Source organism: Schistocerca americana, chromosome 9 (assembly GCF_021461395.2).
Source record: "Schistocerca americana isolate TAMUIC-IGC-003095 chromosome 9, iqSchAmer2.1, whole genome shotgun sequence".
NCBI lineage: Eukaryota > Metazoa > Arthropoda > Insecta > Orthoptera > Acrididae > Schistocerca > Schistocerca americana.
Genome location: NC_060127.1, coordinates 125,100,015 through 125,121,684, shown reverse-complemented (window position 1 = coordinate 125,121,684; position 21,670 = coordinate 125,100,015).

Here is a 21,670-nt window from a genome sequence, read left to right as displayed (position 1 = left end):
GAGTTGGCGGAAGTGGCCGCGGTACGACGTATTACAACAGTCAGATGTGGAAAAGTATCTGCACCAGCTGAACTGAAGACGTTTCACCAACCGATTTCAATTACAAGCATTGCCAGTAATAAATGATAATTAATTGAAACCCTCAGCTGCCGACAGGTGTTGTTGATATACCGCGATGGGGACAGTTGAAAATGTGTGCCTCGAGCGGGATTCGAACCTGGGATCTCGAGCTTACACGGCAGACCCTCTATCCATCGGAGCCACCGAGGACACAGACGAATAGCGCGACTACAGGGACATCCCTTGCACGCTTCCAGTGAAACCCAAATTCTTAACAGTCCACAATCTACATACGTAGTGTACCTAATAGATATTTGCCCACCCACTCATTACTCGCGCACACTAAGGTGACGATTCCCGTAAGAGTTCGGGCAACCGGTGTGCATTCGCACAGACGAAGGTCAATGGCTGGGTAGCCTTTAACTATACAGGGTGTTACAAAAAGGTACGGCCAAACTTTCAGGAAACATTCCTCACACACAAAGAAAGAAAATATGTTATGTGGACATATGGCCGGAAACGCTTACTTTCCATGTTAGAGCTCATTTCATTACTTCTCTTCAAATCACATTAATCATGGAATGGAAACACGTAGCAACAGAACGTACCAGCGTGACTTCAAACACTTTGTTACAGGAAATGTTCAAAATGTCCTCCGTTAGCGAGGATCCTCCGTCGCATGGAATCCCTGATGCGCTGATGCAGCCCTGGAGAATGGCGTATTGTATCACAGCCGTCCACAATACGAGCACGAAGAGTCTCTACATTTGGTACCGGGGTTGCATAGACAAGAGCTTTCAAATGCCCCATAAATAAAAGTCAAGAGGGTTGAGGTCAGGAGAGCGTGGAGGCCATAGGATTGGTCCGCTTCTACCAATCCAGCGGTCACCGAATCTGTTGTTGAGAAGCGTACGAACACTTCGACTGAAATGTGCAGGAGCTCCATCGTGCATGAACCACATGTTGTGTCGTACTTGTAAAGGCACATGTTCTAGCAGCACAGGTAGAGTATCCCGTATGAAATCATGGCGGTGAATCGAGGAAGTACTGTACATACTGACGAAACTAGAATGAGCTCTAACATGGAAATTACGCGTTTCCGGACAAATGTCCACATAACATCTTTTCTTTATTTGTGTGGGGAATGTTTCCTGAAAGTTTGGCCGTACCTTTTTGTAACACCCTGTATATCGGGTGATCAAAAAGTCAGTATAAATTTGAAAACTTAATAAACCACGGAGCAATGTAGATAGAGAGGTAAAAATTGACACACATGCTTGGACTGACGTGGGGTTTTATTAGAACCAAAAAAAAACAAAGTTCACAAAATGTCCGACAGATGGCCCTGGACAGCAAAACGTCAGTGACTGTGCATGCCAATCGTGTATAAAAGAAGCTGTAATGAGAGAGAGAATCAGATGCGCCAGCAGTCGCAGCATGTTGACGTTACCTGAAAAGGCGCTTTTAGTGAAGCTATATTATCAGAATGGGTAATGTGCTAGTTCAGCGTTACGATCCGATCGCCATAGGAAGGGGATTCGAACGGGTAAAGGTCCGTTGCAAATGCAGCTGTGGCGAGAATGACTTCGAAGTTCGAAGCCACGGGTTGTTTAGACGATAGACCCCGTAGTGGCCGACCGAGCACAAGGCATAATGCTGCTGAGACAGTTCATGAAGAAATGGAGACTGTAGCAGGTTCGTCTATGCACGGGGAAGTCAGCGCTCGTGCTGCCGCTCGTCGCACTGGCATTCCATACACTACTGTTTGGTTGGTACTTAGGCGTACCCTCCGATGCATCCGTACAAAATCCATCGACATCATGAACTGTTACCTGGCGATTTAGTGAAGCGGAGGGCATTTGCGGTGTGGGCGTTTCAAAAGATGGCGGAAGATTACGATTGGTTGAGTAACGTGTTGTGGACCGACGAAGCTCATTTCACGCTCCGAGCGTCTGTCAATGCCCACAACTGCAGAATTTGGGCTACCGAAAATCGTAGAACTGTCGTGGAAACTCCATTGCACGACGAGAAAGTCACGGCATGGGTTGGATCTACCACATCTACTGTTATCGGGCCTTTTTTCTTCGAGGAAATGCGTGTTTCTGGTTTTGTAACTGCTACCGTGACGGGTGAGAGATACGCCGATATGTTACAGAATCGCATCATCCCCAGCCTGGCTGATAAACACCTGCTGGAACGTACGATGTTTATGCAGAATGGTTCTCGACCCCATGTTGCTATACTCGTGAAAGATCTCTTGCGCGCGTCGTTTGGTGATGATCGTGTGCTCAGCCGCCACTTTCGTCATGCTTGGCCTCCCAGGTCCCCAGACCTCAGTCCGTGCGATTATTGGCTTTGGGGTTACCTGAAGTCGCAAGTGTATCGTGATCGACCGACATATCTAGGGATGCTGAAAGATAACAACCGACGCCAATACGTCACAATAACTCCGGACATGCTTTACAGTGCTGTTCACAACATTATTCCTCGACTGCAGCTATTGTTGAGGAATGATGGTGGTCATATTGAGCATTTCCTGTAAAGAACATCATCTTTGCTTTTCTTACTTTGTTAGGCTAATTATTGCTATTCTGATCAGATGAAGTGCCATCTGTCGGACATTTTTTGAACTTTTGTATTTTTTTGGTCTAATAAAACCCCATGTCATTCCAAGCATGTGTGTCAATTTGTACCTCTCTATCTACATTATTCCGTGATTTATTCAGTTTTCAAATTTATACTGACTTTTTGATCACTCGGTATATGAAGATAGTAAATGTTCTCGAAAGAACAGGTACCACTGATGGCCGTGCAGCTTCTCTGGAAGAGGTATATCAACAACACCTGTCGGCAGCTGAGGGTTTCAATTAATTATCATTTATTCTAGATAACATTTACTATCTTCATTTTGCCAGTGATAGTTTTTTTACATTTCTGTTTCTTTAGCGTCCACGTGACAGAGAGCGAATTGCTATACCAACATTATTCGAAGTAACGGCCGCCTCGTCGCGCCCAGTACAGGAACTCTGAAACTGGTGCAGGTGGAGATTGTCTCACAGAGACAGTACGTGTTGTTCTCGTAACTGAAAAAATAAAATATTTTCTTGTTCAGCGGTGTAATCGTGAACTTGCTGTGTGCATGTTATACAGGGTGAGTAATGGGTGGAACTGCAGATATTTCATATATACATCCAATAAGACGTATTGCTCTTGACAGACGGTAATTACATACGTTTTTTTCCGACGATAGTGCTGTATAGGGATGCATCCATGGTCAAATCTTTTCTTTGCTTTTATTTTCTTTATTTTAAACTCACGGTTACATATTGCTGCGAAGTAAATTGCATTTCCAAATGGTCAGAACCTACCATCACAGAAGAAGCAACTTTCCTTCCTTTTCTGTACTTTTGTTTGTTGTGAATAGCATTCATGCGCAACATTCATTAGGATATTAAAAGAACAAATCCACTGCATTAATGTGACACCCTCCTCATATTCTGATACACCCAAGCTGGGACAAAGGATCTTTCAGAGCGCGACGCTGAGAGTTCAGAGAAGATGAACAGAAAAACCCAAATTCTGGAAACCAGGGTGTGGATACATACCTGACACCAAAGGAAAACCAAGAAACTACCCTTTCAGAAGACCAACTTGAAGCAGTCACTGAGCTGGGATTTCTCGTGCAGCGAAGGCGCGCGTAGAGGGCCGCGGCTACAGTTCACACGGATACAACACCTACCTGATCGACGGCTGCCCGTAAGAAGCTGCCTGAAACTGCACATCTGCTGCAGCGGTTACGATCTTACTATGAAATAATAGAATGAATAATGAATGTGTTGTGTTGGCAAGACCGTGTTACTAGAGGAGGCCGAATTGCAAGCGTTCTAGCTCACGCAGGCTGGCGTGAGGAGGGAAGGACTATACTGACGTGAGGTCTGGAACATGACAAGGAATTAGAATTCAGAAAGCGAACGTAATTAATTTGATACTTAACTTTAATCCATTAATGATGAACGTCGCTCTTGACGGTACACGATTCACAATATTATCTGTTCAGAATACATTCGTAGTAACTGAATATGGCGCCTTACTAGGTCGTAGCCAATGACGTAGCTGAAGGCTATGCTAAACTGTCTTCTCTGCAAATGAGAGCGTATGTAGACAGTGAACCATCGCTAGCAAAGTCGGCTGTACAACTGGGGCGAGTGTTAGGGAGGGTCTCTAGACTAGACCTGCAGTGTGGCAGCGCTCGGTCTGCAATCACTGATAGTGGCGATACGCGGGTCCGACTTATACTAACGGACCGCGGCCGATTTAAAGGCTACCACCAAGCAAGTGTGGTGTCTGGCGGTGACACCACAGAATGTCATGTACGTCTTCAAAAGTGTAGGCAGTCTGCTGTTGGCCACTCTTGAACGACTTTCACTTTAATGGTATGAGTTGTAACATTGTTAAGGTGGTCAAGCTCTGTAATATCGTTGGTGTGAATAAATAAAGTTAAAAAAGGGGAAACGTCTTTGGTTACAAATGAAAACGTCCTAGATCCCGGGTTCGAAACCCGCTACCTATTAAATTTTGATTAATAATCAATACTGGCGGCCGAGGACTTCCGGCATAAGAAGCCACCCTCATTCTGCCAACGCCCTTGCCAAAGAGGGCGGAGGAGCGGACAGAGGTTCAGGGCACTCTTGTCCTAGGGGTCGGAAACTGCACCTAAATGCGTAAGAATCAGCAATACAGAGGGCAATGGAGACCACTGCATTAAAGACACATACTGTGTATCCATAGAACTTGTAACTGAGAAAGTGTCATGATGATATCGCCAGTGGCAAAAATTTTCGGAAAAGTCCCCCATTCGGGTCTCCGAAAGGGGACTGCCAAGGAGGAGGTGACTGTGAGGAAAAAACTGAATAACCAACGAAAGAATAATGTTCAACGTGTAGAGGCATGGAACGTCAGAAGTTTGAACATGGTAGGGAAGCTAAGAAATCTGAAAAGGGAAATGAAAAGTCCCAGTCTAGATATTCGAGGGTGGTTTGAAAAGTTCTCGGAACGGAATAGAAAAAAATACTTACATCACTGAAACTTTTTTTATTTTTCAATGTAGTCTCCTTGTAGATTATTGCACTTGGTCCAACGATGTTCCAGTGCCTTGATCCCATCTCTAAAATGAGTTTCCTCCAGGCCTGCAGAATAGTTGTCAACTCCGGCTATCAATTCTTCATTTGAAGTGAATCTTCGTTCACCAAGAAAAATTTTCAGTTTTGGTAACAGATGGAAGTCTGACGGAGCCATATCTGGTGAATAAGGCGGGTGTGGCTACAATTCATACCTTAGTTCGTGTAATTTTGCCATGGCGACGGTACATGTGTGCGGGCGCGCATTGTCTCGATGTTAGATGACTTTCTTCCTTGTTAAACTTGGCCTTTTTTCGCGTATCTCTTGTTGAAATTTGTCCAGGAGGTTAGCATAGTATCATCCAGTAACTGTTTGCCCACTGGGGAGATAATCAAACAGAATCCCCTTCGCACCCCAGAATACTGATGCCAAGACTTTTCCCACCAAAGGAATTGTCTGTCTTTGCTTTCTTTGGTGGCAGAGAATCAGCATTTTTCCACTGCTCTGACTGTTGTTCAGTCTCTGGGGTACAGCAGTGCACCCAAGTGTCATCTGTGGTCACAAGCCGGCGCAAAAAATCTTGTTCATTTCTTCTAAAACGGACCAAACATTGTTCAGATGTGACCATTCTCCTGCCTTTTTGATCCAGCATCAGAAGTCGCGGCATCCATCTTGCAGATAATTTTTTCAATTCTAATTCTACAGTTAAAATGTGATATACCCTTTCAGATGACATATGGCAAGCGTGAGCAATTTCACACGCTTTCAATTGGCGATCCTCCATGACCATTTTGAGCACTTTTGCAGTGATTTCTGGTGTAGTGACACAGCTTCATCATCTAAGCTCTCCCGACCAAATTTAAATTTGTTTGCCCACTTGGCAACAGTTGAATGTGAAGGAGCAGAGTCCCGCAGTGTATTCTGGAAAAAGGCATGAATGTGCTTTGCTTTCATACCTTTCTTTGTGAAGTACTTAATCACAAGCAGCAGGCATTTTCTGTGATTTGTCAAAGGCATTTGATTGTGTGAACCACAACATCCTTTTAAGTAAATTAGAATTCTATGGTATCACGGGCAGTGCTTCAAAATGGTTCAAGTCATATCTCACTAACAGGGAACAAAGGGTGTCAGTGCAAGAGACTAGTGAATTAAGTCATCAGTCATCATCAGAATGGGAATAAATTACATGTGGTGTCCCACAAGGATCCATCTTAGGGCCATTACTTTTTTTGTGTTCATTAATGATTTCTCATCAGTTACACTGTCAGAAGCAGAGTTCGTTTTGTTTGCAGATGACACAAGTATTGCAATAAATAATATGTCGAGTGTAGTTCTAGAAAGATCTGCTAATGATATTTTCATGGTTATTAATAAATGGTTTAAAGCCAATCCACTGACATTAAACTTCGAAAAGACTCGCTATATGCAATTCAGAACCTGTAAGAGGTTTCCACCCAGCATATGCATAAAGTACGAAGAAGAGCAGATAGAAGAGGTTGACAGTCTTAAATTCCAGGGATTACAACTTGATAATAAATTCAGTTGGGAGGAGCACACCACAGAACTGCAGAAACGCATTTACAAATCTGTATTTGCAATTCGAGTGTTAGCAGACATAGGCGACATAAAAATGAAAAAGCTTGCATTCTTTGCCCACTTTCATTCCATAACGTCATATGGTATAATATTTTGGGCTAACTCTTCAAGTCAAACAAAAGTTTTCAGAGTCCAAAAGTGTGTAATACGTATTATTTGTGGAGTAAATTCACGGACGTACTGTAGAAACCTCTTCAAAGAACTGGGTATACTAACTACTGCTTCTCAGTATATTTACTCCTTAATGAAATTTGTCCTAAATACTATATCCCTTTTTCCAACAAACAGCTCAGTTCGTACATACAATACCAGTAACAAAAATGATCTGCACAAGGACTTAAAAGCACTTACTTTAGTTCAAAAAGGGGTCCACTACTCAGGAACACTCATCTTCAATAATTTGCCAGTAAACATAAAAAAATTTAGTTACAAATAAAGATCAGTTTAAAAGGAGCCTGAAAAACTTACTAGTGGCCAACTCCTTCTACTCAATTGACGAATTTTTTAATAGGAACAAATGATGAATTGTATATATTCATACTATTTCAGCTTAAAAAAAATTGACATGTTCCACATCCACGAGGATCTCCTCAGCACGTATCTATGGAACGAAAAACAAATCTAATCTAATGTAAGCTGCTCGAATCTCGATTTTTTCCATCTTCGCAAATCACTAGGTGAGAACAACAGAGCCACGTCACTGCCACAGCTGTCTTCCAAGAGCACTGACGTGACCCTTGCTTACAGACAACAGAACAATGAATGTCACGTGAACAATTCATTGCACTAGCGCTGACCTCTCGTGGTGATTCCGAGAACTTTTCAAACCACGCTCGTAGCGGGGGTAAGTGAAGTGAAATGGAAGGAAGACAAGGATTTCTGGTCAAACGAGTATAGGGTAATATCAACAACAGCAGAAAATGGTATAACGTGAGTAGGATTCACTATAAATAGGAAGGTAGGGCAGAGACTGTGCTGCTGTCAGGAGTTCAGTTATAAGACTGTTCTTATCAGAATCGACGGCGAATCAACACCTACAATGATAGTTCAGATAGAGAAAGCAAATGAGGATACTGAAAGGGTAATACAGTTCATAAATGGAGATGAAAGTCTAATAGTCATGGGGGATGGAATGCAGATTTAGGGGAAGGAGCAGAAGAAAAGGTTACAGGAGAATATGGGCTTGGGACAAGGAAAAAGAGAGGAGGAGGACCAACTACTTGGAAAAGGCCGAGTGATACTGCAAGATTTCAGTTAGATTACATCATGGTCAGACAGAGATTCCGAAATCAGACACTGGATTGTTAATCGTACCCAGGAGCAAATACAGACTTAGATTACAATGTGGTAGTGATGAAGAGTAGGCTGAAATTCAAGAGATTAGTCAGGAAAGGACCAATATGCAAAGAAGTGGGATACAGAAGTACTAACGAATGATGAGATATGCTTTAAGTTCTCTAAGGCTGTAGATATAGTAATAAGGAACTGCTCAGTAAACAGTACAGCTAAAGAGGAATGGACATATATATTAAGGCAACCACAGAAGTTGGAAAGAAAAACGTAAGTACAAAGAAGATAATTGCAAAGCAACCACGGGTAACAGAAGAAATACTTCAGTTGATCGTTTACAGAAGGAAGTATAAAAATGTTCACAGAGATTCAGTAGTACAGAAATACAAGTCGCTGAGGAATCAAATAAATAAGAATTGCAGGGAAGCTAAGACGAAAGGGGTGCATGAAAAATGTGAAGAAATCGAAAAAGATGTGATTGTCGGAAGGACTAACTCAGCATACAGGAAAGTTAAAATAACCTACGATGAAATTAAAAACAAGGGTGGTAACATTAAGAGCGCAACGGGAATTCCACTGTTAAATGCTGTGGAGAGAGCGCATAGGTGGAAAGGGTACATTGAAGGCCTCTGTGAGGCAGAAGATTTGTCTGAGGTGACAGAAGAAGAAACAGTACTCGATTTAGAAGAGAACGGGAATCCAAAACTAAAATCAGAATTTAAGAGAGTTTTGGAGGACCTAAGATCAAATAAGGCAGAAAGGATAGATAACATTCGGTCAGAATTTCTAAAATCATTGGGGGGGGGGGGGGGGGATTGGCAACAAAATGACTATTCACGTTGATGCGCAGAATGTACGAGTCTGGCGACATACCATCTGATTTCTAGAAAAATATCATTCACACAATTCAGAAGAGCTGACAAGTGCAAGAAGTATCGCACAATCAGCTAAAAAGCTCACGCATTAAAGTTGCTGACAAGAATAATACACAGAAGAATGGAAAAGAGAACTGAGGATGTGTTAGATGACGATCAGTTTGGCTTTAGGAAAGATAAAAGCGACAGAGAGGCAATTCTGACGTTGTGGTTGATAATGGAAGCAAGACTAAAGAGAAATCAAGACACGTTCATAGGACCTGTCGACCTGGAAAAAGCGTTCGACAATGTAAAATCGTGCAGGATGTTCGAAATAGGGGTAATCTATAGGGACAGACGGGTAATATACAATATGTACAAGAGCCAAAAGGGAATAATAAGAGTGAACGACCAAGAACGAAGTGCTCGGATTAAAAAGGGTGTAAGACAGAGATGTAGTCTTTCGCCCCTACTGTTCAATCTGTATGTACATCGAAGGAGCAATGACGGAAATAAAAGAAAGGTTCAGGAGTGGAATTAAAATTCGAGATGAAAGGATATCAATGATACGATTCGCTGATGACATTGGTATCCTCAGTGAAAGTGAAGAGGAATTATGGGACGTGTTGCTGGACTGAACAATATAATGAGTTCAGAATATGGACTGTCATTAAATCGAATAAAGACGAATGTAATGAGAAGTAGCAGAAACTTAACATCAAGATTGATGGTCACGAAGTAGATGAAGTAAGGAATTTTACTACGTAGGGAGCAAAATAACCAATGATGGACGGAGTAAGGAGGACATCAAAAGCAGACTAGCACTAGCAAAAAGGACATTCCTGGACAGGAGAATTCTACCAGTATCATACACAGGCCTTAATTTGAGGAATAAATTTCTGAGATCGTACTTTTGGAGCACAGCATTATAAGGTAGCGAAACATGGACTGTGGGAAAACCGGAACAGAAGAGAATGGAAGGTTTTGAGACGTGGTGCTACAGAGAAACGTTGAAAATTATGTGGACTGATAATGTAAGGAATGAGGAGGTTCTGTGCAGAATCGGAGAGGAAAGGAGAATGTGGAAAACACAGACAAGGAGAAGCGACAGTGAGATTGTTGGACATCTGTAAAGACATCAGGGAATGACTTCCATGGTACTAGAGGGAGCTGTAGAGAGCAAAACTGGTAGAGAAAGACAGAGATTGGAATACATCCAGCTAATAATTGCGGACGTGGGTTGCAAGAGCTACTATAAAAAAAGATTGTAAAAAGAAAATACAATTTTTCATGCTAGAAGAGAAAAAGGAGAGTGAAATTTCAAATTTCATGATCGAACCGATGTCCTCTCCAGTAACAATAAAAAAGCTCTGCAAGAACGTATCCTATTCGTGGAGTGCTTCATCTACAAACAATGTAAATATCAGTTCTACTCTGTTTTTGTGGTCCCTGGCAAGAGGTATTGGTTAGTTACATGAAATTCTTTGTTAAAAATTATTTTCCGGAAGGTCAGTTGAGCTACAATTGGCAAGGCTGCGGCCAGAGGTCTGTGCGGATAAGATAAATGCTATCAGCATTTGCAGCTCTCTTATTGCACCACATTTTCCATCATATCCGCTTCAAACCGTCTGACACGCCCGAGATCTGACGTTAAGGATCGCGCCTGGCCTGAATTTTCGCCGGCTGATGTAGCAAGTCATAACTCACTCTGCGTAGACTGAGAACGTAGAAACCGATCGTGAGCACATTTTAGTACAACTCTTTCTGCCATACTCTTGGCATGTACCATAGCTCATAGTGTTTCTGTTGTAATTACTGAAACATATTTTGTTACATTTTCTGCATAATATTACTGAAAATGGAGAAGTTAACGAAATAGTGCTACAAGTTTTCGTCATATCTGTTCTTCTGGACGACAAAACAATCGTTGGCGCTGTGATGGGTTCTTAGATTTATTTCTGGAGGTGTCCCAGTTGTTACTGCAGCACATACAAAATATTAGATCACTTTATGATAACTTCGAAAAGATGCAATACTTATCTTTGAAACAATCTATGGCCACTGGAATGTCAAACTTATTTGCGAATGTCACTGAATACTATAGTATCACCTGATGCAGGACGAGATAATTGTCTCTTCTCTTTAAGTACAGTTGACTATAAACTCTGCTACATACTTCTGACTAATGCAACTCTGGCATTGCTGGCTCTGTAGTGAGACGATGTGTGCAGAGTGGGGTGTGAGTGGCCTCCACTGTGTTGTAAGTAAGCGTTTGCGTGGTGCCCCTGGGAAATATGGTTCTCCGCAACTAACTTTTGACGTCATACTAGCTGACTTGCCCGATTACCACTCAAAGACAAAAAGAAGTTACATCACTCAGAAATTACCAGAATGGGATGGAAAGCAGTAGATGTGATGTATGTGTAGAGACAAATAAATAATTACAGTTTTAGAAAAAGTGGATGATTTATTCGAGAGAAACGGCGTCAGAAATTGAGCAAGTCAACAATGCGTTGGTCCACCTCTTGCCCTCATGCTAGAATTTATTCGGCTTGGCAATCGTTGACAGGGTTGTTGGATGAAACTTCCCGGCAGATTAAAACTGTATGCCAGACCGAGGCTCGAACTCAGGAACTCTGCCTTTTTGCGGGCAAATGCTCTACCAACTGAGCTACCCAAGCACGTTTCACGACGAGTCCTCACACAAGGTTCGCAGAAGAGCTTCTGTGAAGTTTGGAAGGCAGGAGACGAGGTACTAGCGGAATTAAAGCTTTGAGGATGGGTCGTGAGTCGTTCTTGGGTGGCCCAGGTAATAGAGAACTTGCCTGCGAAAGGCAAAGGTCTCTAGTCCGGCACACAGTTTTAATCTGCCAGGGAGTTTCATACCTGCGCACACTCCGCTGCAGAGTGAAAATTTCATTCAGAGTTGTTGAATGTCCTCCTGAGGAACATCGTGTCAATCTAAGTCCAACTGGCGCGTTAGATAGTTAAAATTCCAAGATAGTTGGAAGTCCCTGCCCTGGATACCTCAAACATTCTCAGTTGGCGAGAAATGTGGCGACCTCATTGGCCAAGGTAGGATTTAGGAAAGCGCGTAGATAAGCAGTATAAACTCTCACCGTGTGTCGGCAGGCACTATCTTGCTGGAATGAAAACCCAGGATGGCCTGCCATGAAAAACGACAAAATGGGAACAGAATATCGTCGACGTACCAGTGGGCTATCGGTCACCAAAGGCATGCTGCCATGAAATGAAATGGCAGTGCGTATCATCACTCCTGTTTGTCAAGCTGCATGGCGGGACCGATTGAGATGGCACAGTGGTTACAAAATGGACTCACATTTGGGATGGTGACAGTTCAAATCTCTGTCCGGCGATCCAGATTTAGGTTTTCCGTGATCTCTAATGCCCTTAATGTCAACGAGACGTTAATATCAGCCTCCCTTCTGTATAGCGGGCGACATCAACCTTATGTCGACGATATCCTACACGGCTCTTTGTTGCCCTTCGTGGTAAGCCATGCCTGTCTTACATTTCAGTGAGGTAATCGTCGCTCGCACACGGTGAGAGTTTCTACTGCTTGTCTTTGTGTTTTCCAAACCATACCTTGGCCAGAGAGGTCACCGGATCTCTTACCAACTGAGAATGTTTGGAGCATTAAGGGCGTGGCCATCCAACTGTGTCAGGACTTTAACGATCCGACGCTTCAGTTGGACAGAATTAGGCACAATGTCCCTCAGGGGGACATCCAACAAGTCTGCCAATCAATGCTAAGCCGAATAACCTCTTGCACAATGGTCAGAGGTGGACCAACGTGTTACTGACTTGTTCAATTTGTGAAGCTTTTTCTCTTGGATAAATAGTCCAATTTTTCTGAAATTATCATTTGCTTCTCTGTGCATGATCTTCGTCCTACTCGGATAATTCCTCCGTGGCGTGCCATTCTTTTTGTCTTAGAGTGTACATCGTGAACGCACGGTTACGTCTGGGGCCAAGCTGGAAATCAGTACGCCGTGTGGCATCGAAAGCATGAGTCTATTTAAACACACAACCACGAAGTATCAAAGTGGTCTGAAATAGTAACTCCCTGCAAATCATAAAACCTCTATTGCCACTGTTCCGTACGTCACATGGCTCACATGGCCCCTATACCTCGTTGGGCCCAGCATTCTATAGAGGCGACGTATGGAACTCTTGAGGGTGTGTCTACGCTGGTGTCTCTCGTTCGTCATTGCATCTGGCTGCGATTGTACTTACTTGTCGTCGCGTGGCGAGGCACCACGTTTGTCACGGGACATCGTTCTTCGGACGTTTGTGAAGGGCACAGTTTTACATTTCTGAAAATGTGCATCACATCTAAATTTTAGCAATACCTCAATGAATAATTAGGCAGCTTCTTTCAGGCAGTACTTCATTACAGATACCAGCACCATCTGCAAAAATGATATTACTATAAATATATTGTTGGTAAGGTAACAAAAACAAACATGAACAGGGTCTCGAAACACTACCTGGGATACACCCGAATTAACGTCAACATCTCTTGATGATTCTCCATCCAAGACAGCTTGCTGCATCTCCGCTAGCAAAAACTCCTCAGTCCAGTCACAAATTTCACTTGATATCCCATACGATCATAAAGGTTCAAATGGCTCTGAGCACTATGAAGCTCAATTTCTGAGGTCATCAGTACCCTGGAACTTAGAACTACTTAAAACTAACTAACCTAAGGACAACACACACATTCATACCCGAGGCAGGATTCGAACCTGCGACCGTAGCGGTCTCGCGGTTCCAGACTGTAGCGCCTAGAACCGCACGGTCACTCCGCCCGGCCCATACGATCATACTTTTGATAATAAGCGTAGGTGTGGTACTGAGTCAACTGCTAGTCGGAAATCGAGAAATACTACACCTACCTGACTGGCTTTCAGTATGTCATATCAGAAAAGAGTGAGTTAGGTTTCACATGATCGAAATCCGTGCTTGTTGGCAAGGAGAAGGTCATTCTCTTCCCGGTACCTCTTTATGTTTGAGCTCAGAACGTGTTCCGTGACACAACAAATTCACGTGAAGAATATTAGTTACTAACTTTGAGGCTGACTTCTCCTAACCTTCTTGTGGATGGATGTGACCTTATGCTTCCTTCCAATTACTGGGCACGGTTTTTTTAGAGGGATCTACGACAGATTACATTTAAAAGGGGGGTAATTATACTGCAATATAAAATCTGATGGTTTCCATCGGGTCCTGGGGCTTTGTTCAATTTTAAAGAGTAGATAAACTCTTTACTGACTACATACGTTAAGAATACAATTTCTCGTAGGACAGGAGCCATTGCTTTAAATTGTATGAGGGTCATTCAATAATTAAAGAGACAAAGTGGTCTGTGGAAAAAACCATTAGTACGGCAAGTTTGGTACTTATATGGCTTTAGTTGGCATCACTGAGATGAGCCCTGATCAGCTGATGTATCAACAGTGTTTTGTTTATAACCTCAAAAATACATTTCAAGATGGCGAGTCTGCTTCAAACGTCCACATTACTTGAACAACGTTCTGTTATTCTGTTTTTACTTGCTGAAGACGAGAAACCAGTGAATATACACTGTGGAATGTCTAAAAAGGGTTCAACTGGCTCTAAGCACTATGGGACTTAACATCTGAGGTCATCAGTCCCCTAGACAGAACTAGTTAAACCTAACTAACCTAAGGACATCACACACATCCATGCCCGAGGCAGGATTCGAACCTGCGACCGTAGCGGCAGCGCGGTTCCAGACTGAAACGGCTAGAACCGCTCGGCCACAGCGGCCGGCTTTTTCTTAGATGGAGTTAGATTTTCTAAGTAGTGCTTTCAGTTTTGATCACATGGTTGCTTGCATGCTAGCCGTAATATCTTTCAGATGCTTTAAGATGTAATAAACTATATAACTTCCAGTACGTAACACTATACTGTACTTCATTTTGTGTAACTGACTGCATGTGTGAATTAACCTTTTTGCAAAAATATTTTACATTTTGAACCAGTTTATCAGTCATATTCCTCCTAGCATCGGCCTTCAGAATTCTCTTATCTGCATCCCCTGTACCGTAGAAGATGGTGTACTTCCTCGACTGTTCGATAAGTTTGTTTGCATCATTTCCACACGCTCACTGATAGCACAGATGTGCCTGCAGCCGCTGCTGTCTCGGACGCACCCGTCGGTGTGAGAACACGGCAAAAATTGCGTCTGCGGGCGCTCACAGCCGCCATCCGCGGCGGCGAATCTGTATTTTGAGACATACGCGCTCGCGCCTTCGGCTGGCCAGTCCCCGCGGCAGGAAGACAGCCCTCTGTGTGTGATAGACACGATGCAACGACGCGCATTTCAACGACGCAGGTCACAGATCTCGCGGGCAGACCGCGTTCTGTGTGGCAAAGCCTTAAGCCGTCGGCACACGGACCGCGCATCCGAACGTTGAGCGTTGAGCGTGCCGAGTTTCTGACGTCACAGCGTGGAATAGCACGGTCGGGAGAAACATCATATTCGTGGAAAAAGAATTATTTGTAACTTGCATATAATGAGAGTAGGCTATTTGAAGGCAGCTACACACTCAAGATCCATCCAAAACGCATTGCTCTTGGTACAATTTCTTATAATTAAATTTCAGTTAGCAACATATCTACGATTAACGGTTTTAGCAAGCGGTAAGATACAATGATTAGATACGAAAGGTGTTTATGTTCGTTTAGCGTAACAGCCGGCACGGTAGCTCAGTGTGTAACTGAGTTAATCGATCAACAACGAACTTAAACGGATGTCTTACGACGTCCGCCCCGGGCAGATGCAACGAACAAAATCCAACAAAATGAGATTAAAAAAAAAAGCGTAATGAATAGCGTCCCTGTCCCATTGTGAGTTCTTTTGTTGGGGCGGTGGTTCGCGTCCTGACACAACCAATTTTTTTTCCTAGCATTCCCGTTTTTATTACGTTCTGATACTTTATTATTAGTTTAATATAAGTATAGACTATAATATTTGATGTTATGTAAATACAATTTCACCTTTTTTGGAGGGGTGACTGTTCGATTGGCTTAATCTAAAGGACAGCTTGCGCTACTTGTATAAAGATGTTTTGCTCCTTCTTCTTTTACGCTTCGTAATTGACATGTTGCAAAGATTCTGCTACTGGTTAGGAACAGTGATCAAGTAAGACTGACCTTGGGGTGTTACTAAAATGTGGGATGATGAAATAATTTTTATCTTATGCGGAGAAGTATTCCATATTTGTAACGCGCTGTTTGTAATGGAACTTTTATAAGCCTGTGTCCTTATTGATTGGACATGGTACTTTACTTTTCGTGGACGATGGAAGAAATGTGCCTTTTAATAGAGCTAACGTGGGAATTTTACGCGCGCCCGTTGAGTAAACAGTGTGATTTACGAACTAGAAATATCCCTCAACTGCCGCTGGAGTGCGTTGCGGTCGCGTATACCACGTAGGGGTCCACGTACCGTATGCACAAGTCGCATCGTTCCTGAGCGTTCAGCTGCACTTTGAACTCGGCACGCTCAACGTTAACGTTCGACAGCGCGGTCCGTGTGCCGACGGCTTTAAGGCCGGATCCCTGCAGGCTTGCCGCACAACGCGCACCACAGCCTCGGTTTCCATGGAAACGGCATCAGCGGCGCTGCGTCGCGGTTTTCCCATCTCGAACCGCTGTAGCTGCCACGTGCCGCTCTGCAGGTCCGCGCCACCAATCACAGAACGCGCTAAGCGTGACGTCAGGTACGCAACCCCCCGCTACACGAACTTTTGCCGAAACGCTGGTGCGGACGCAGCAGCGGCTATGAAATACGTACACTATGTGATCAAAATTATCCGGACACCCCAAAAAATACAAGTTTTTCGTTATTAGGTGCATTGTGCTGCCACCTACTGCCAGGTACTCCAAATGAGCGACCTCAGTAATCATGAGACATCGTGAGAGAGCATAATGGGTTGCTCCGGCTTAGAACGTGGTCAGGTGATCGTGTGTCACTTGTGTCATACATCTGAATGCGAGATTTACACGCTCCTAAACATCCCTAGGTCCACTTTTCCCGTTATGAAAAAAATGTTTCAAATGGCTCTGAGCACTATGGGACTTAACATCTGAAATCATTAGTCCTCTAGAACTTAGAAATACTTCAACCTAACTAACAACGCGCGACCGTTACGGTCGCAGGTTCGAATCCTGCCTCGGGCATGGACGTGTGTGATGTCCTTAGGTTAGTTAGGTTTAAGTAGTTCTAAGTTCTAAGGGACTGATGACCTCAGAAGTTAAGTCCCATAGTGCTCAGAGCCATTTGAACCAACCTAACTAACCTAAGGACATCGCACACATCCATGCCCAAGGCAGGATTCGAACCTGCGACCGTAGCGGTCGCGCGGTTCCAGACTGACGCGCCTAGAACCGCTCTCCCACACCGGCCGGCTCCCTATATGATAGTGAAGTGGAAACGTGAAGGGAGACGTACAGCACAAAAGCGTGCAGGCCAACCTCGTCTGTTGACTGACAGAGGCCGCTGACAGTTGAAGAGGGTCATAATGTGTAATAGACAGACATCTAACCAGACCATCACACGGGAATTCCAGAGTGAATCAGGATCCACTGCAAGTACTATGACAGTTAGGCGGGAGGTGAGAAAACTTGCATTTCATGGTCGAGCGGCTGCTCATAAGCCACACATCACGCCGGTAAATGCCTAACGATGCATTGCTTGACGTAAGGTGCTCCCTGCCGCCGTTGGATAAGCAGCTGAGCAGCAAGTCGTATACTACTAGCTCACTCGTTTGTTACATAGTTTAATTCTTAATTTCTTTGCGTGTTTTTGGTACTTACATTGTTTAATTCATAAATTTCGGGCGTATTATAGTATTTGAGAGTTGTAGCATCGCGTTTTAGTACCTGAATAGTGTAAATTCGCGTAGTCGTTTGTCTACTGTTTTTGTTTTGAACGGCCAGTGTCGGTTGGTCACAGTCGGTGTGCTCCCTGCCGCCGTTGGATAAGCAGCTGAGCAGCAAGTCGTATACTCCTAGCTCACTCATTTGTTACATAGTTTAATTCTTAATTTCTTTGCGTGTTTTTGGTACTTGCATTGTTTAATTCATAAATTTCGGGCGTATTATAGTATTTGAGAGTGTAGCATCGCGTCTTAGTACCTGAATAGTGTAATTTCGCTTAGTCTCCTTCCGCCGCCGAGCAGTGTCAGCAGTGCGCAAGTAGCAGCATTACTGCATTTACTAGGCAATCTTGTATTTTAATAACCGTTTAAATTTTGTCGATTTGTTTGCCCTCTCTGTAGATTAGTTCAGAAGTTCTTTGTAAAACAGTTTTTAGCATGGATAGGGACTGCAACTGCTGTGTTCGGATGCAGGCTGAGTTGGCATCCCTTCGCTCCCAGCTTCAGGCAGTGTTGGCTTCGGTCACACAGCTTGAGGCTGTTGCCAATGGGCATCACTGTGGGGGTCCGGATGGGGGTTTGTCGGGGACGGCCAGCTCGTCCCACGCATCCCCTGATCGGACTAAGACTGTGGTTGCCCGGGATACTGCCCGCATTGAGGCTGATCCCTCACCTGTGATAGAGTGGGAGGTCGTTTCAAGGTGTGGCAGGGGGCGAAAGACATTCCGAAGGGCTGAACGGAAAGCCTCTCCAGTTTGTCTGACGAACCGGTTTCAGGCTCTGTCTCAGGCTGATACTGATCTTCGGCCTGACATGGCTGCTTGTCCTGTTCCAGAGGTTGCCCCTCAGTCTGCAAGATCCGGGCAGTTGCAGAGGGTGGGCTTACTGGTAGTTGGGAGCTCCAACGTCAGGCGCGTAATGGGGCCCCTTAGGGAAATGGCAGCAAGAGAGGGGAAGAAAACCAATGTGCACTCCGTGTGCATACCGGGGGGAGTCATTCCAGATGTGGAAAGGGTCCTTCCGGATGCCATGAAGGGTACAGGGTGCACCCATCTGCAGGTGGTCGCTCATGTCGGCACCAATGATGTGTGTCGCTATGGATCGGAGGAAATCCTCTCTGGCTTCCGGCGGCTATCTGATTTGGTGAAGACTGCCAGTCTCGCTAGCGGGATGAAAGCAGAGCTCACCATCTGCAGCATCGTCGACAGGACTGACTGCGGACCTTTGGTACAGAGCCGAGTGGAGGGTCTGAATCAGAGGCTGAGACGGTTCTGAGACCATGTGGGCTGCAGATTCCTCGACTTGCGCCATAGGGTGGTGGGGTTTCGGGTTCCGCTGGATAGGTCAGGAGTCCACTACACGCAACAAGCGGCTACACGGGTAGCAGGGGTTGTGTGGCGTGGGCTGGGCGGTTTTTTAGGTTAGATGGCCTTGGGCAAGTACAGAAAGGGCAACAGCCTCAACGGGTGCGGGGCAAAGTCAGGACATGCGGGGACCGAGCAGCAATCGGTATTGTAATTGTCAACTGTCGAAGCTGCGTTGGTAAAGTACCGGAACTTCAAGCGCTGATAGAAAGCACCGAAGCTGAAATCGTTATAGGTACAGAAAGTTGGCTTAAGCCAGAGATAAATTCTGCCGAAATTTTTACAAAGGTACAGACGGTGTTTAGAAAGGATAGATTGCATGCAACCGGTGGTGGAGTGTTCGTCGCTGTTAGTAGTAGTTTATCCTGTAGTGAAGTAGAAGTGGATAGTTCCTGTGAATTATTATGGGTGGAGGTTACACTAAACAACCGAACTAGGTTAATAATTGGCTCCTTTTACCGACCTCCCGACTCAGCAGCATTAGTGGCAGAACAACTGAGAGAAAATTTGGAATACATTTCACATAAATTTTCTCAGCATGTTATAGTCTTAGGTGGAGATTTCAATTTACCAGATATAGACTGGGACACTCAGATGTTTAGGACGGGTGGTAGGGACAGAGCATCGAGTGACATTATACTGAGTGCACTATCCGAAAATTACCTCGAGCAATTAAACAGAGAACCGACTCGTGGAGATAACATCTTGGACCTACTGATAACAAACAGACCCGAACTTTTCGACTCTGTATGTACAGAACAGGGAATCAGTGATCATAAGGCCGTTGCAGCATCCCTGAATATGGAAGTTAATAGGAATATAAAAAAAGGGAGGAAGGTTTATCTGTTTAGCAAGAGTAATAGAAGGCAGATTTCAGACTACCTAACAGATCAAAACGAAAATTTCTGTTCCGACACTGACAATGTTGAGTGTTTATGGAAAAAGTTCAAGGCAATCGTAAAATGCGTTTTAGACAGGTACGTGCCGAGTAAAACTGTGAGGGACGGGAAAAACCCACCGTGGTACAACAACAAAGTTAGGAAACTACTGCGAAACCAAAGAGAGCTCCACTCCAAGTTTAAACGCAGCCAAAACCTCTCAGACAAACAGAAGCTAAACGATGTCAAAGTTAGCGTAAGGAGGGCTATGCGTGAAGCGTTCATTGAATTCGAAAGTAAAATTCTATGTACCGACTTGACAGAAAATCCTAGGAAGTTCTGGTCTTACGTTAAATCAGTAAGTGGCTCGAAACAGCATATGCAGACACTACGGGATGATGATGGCATTGAAACAGAGGATGACACGCGTAAAGCTGAAATACTAAACACCTTTTTCCAAAGCTGTTTCACAGAGGAAGACCGCACTGCAGTTCCTTCTCTAAATCCTCGCACAAACGAAAAAATGGCTGACATCGAAATAAGTGTCCAAGGAATAGAAAAGCAACTGGAATCACTCAATAGAGGAAAGTCCACTGGACCTGACGGGATACCAATTCGATTCTACACAGAGTACGCGAAAGAACTTGCCCCCCTTCTAACAGCCGTGTACCGCAAGTCTCTAGAGGAACGGAGGGTTCCAAATGATTGGAAAAGAGCACAGATAGTCCCAGTCTTCAAGAAGGGTCGTCGAGCAGATGCGCAAAACTATAGACCTATATCTCTTACGTCGATCTCTTGTAGAATTTTAGAACATGTTTTTTGCTCGCGTATCATGTCATTTCTGGAAACCCAGAATCTACTATGTAGGAATCAACATGGATTCCGGAAACAGCGATCGTGTGAGACCCAACTCGCCTTATTTGTTCATGAGACCCAGAAAATATTAGATACAGGCTCCCAGGTAGATGCTATTTTTCTTGACTTCCGGAAGGCGTTCGATACAGTTCCGCACTGTCGCCTGATAAACAAAGTAAGAGCCTACGGAATATCAGACCAGCTGTGTGGCTGGATTGAAGAGTTTTTAGCAAACAGAACACAGCATGTTGTTATCAATGGAGAGACGTCTACAGACGTTAAAGTAACCTCTGGCGTGCCACAGGGGAGTGTTATGGGACCATTGCTTTTCACAATATATATAAATGACTTAGTAGATAGTGTCGGAAGTTCCATGCGGCTTTTCGCGGATGATGCTGTAGTATACAGAGAAGTTGCAGCATTAGAAAATTGTAGCGAAATGCAGGAAGATCTGCAGCGGATAGGCACTTGGTGCAGGGAGTGGCAATTGACCCTTAACATAGACAAATGTAATGTATTGCGAATACATAGAACGAAGGATCCTTTATTGTATGATTATATGATAGCGGAACAAACACTGGTAGCAGTTACTTCTGTAAAATATCTGGGAGTATGCGTGCGGAACGATTTGAAGTGGAATGATCATATAAAATTAATTGTTGGTAAGGCGGGTACCAGGTTGAGATTCATTGGGAGAGTGCTTAGAAAATGTAGTCCATCAACAA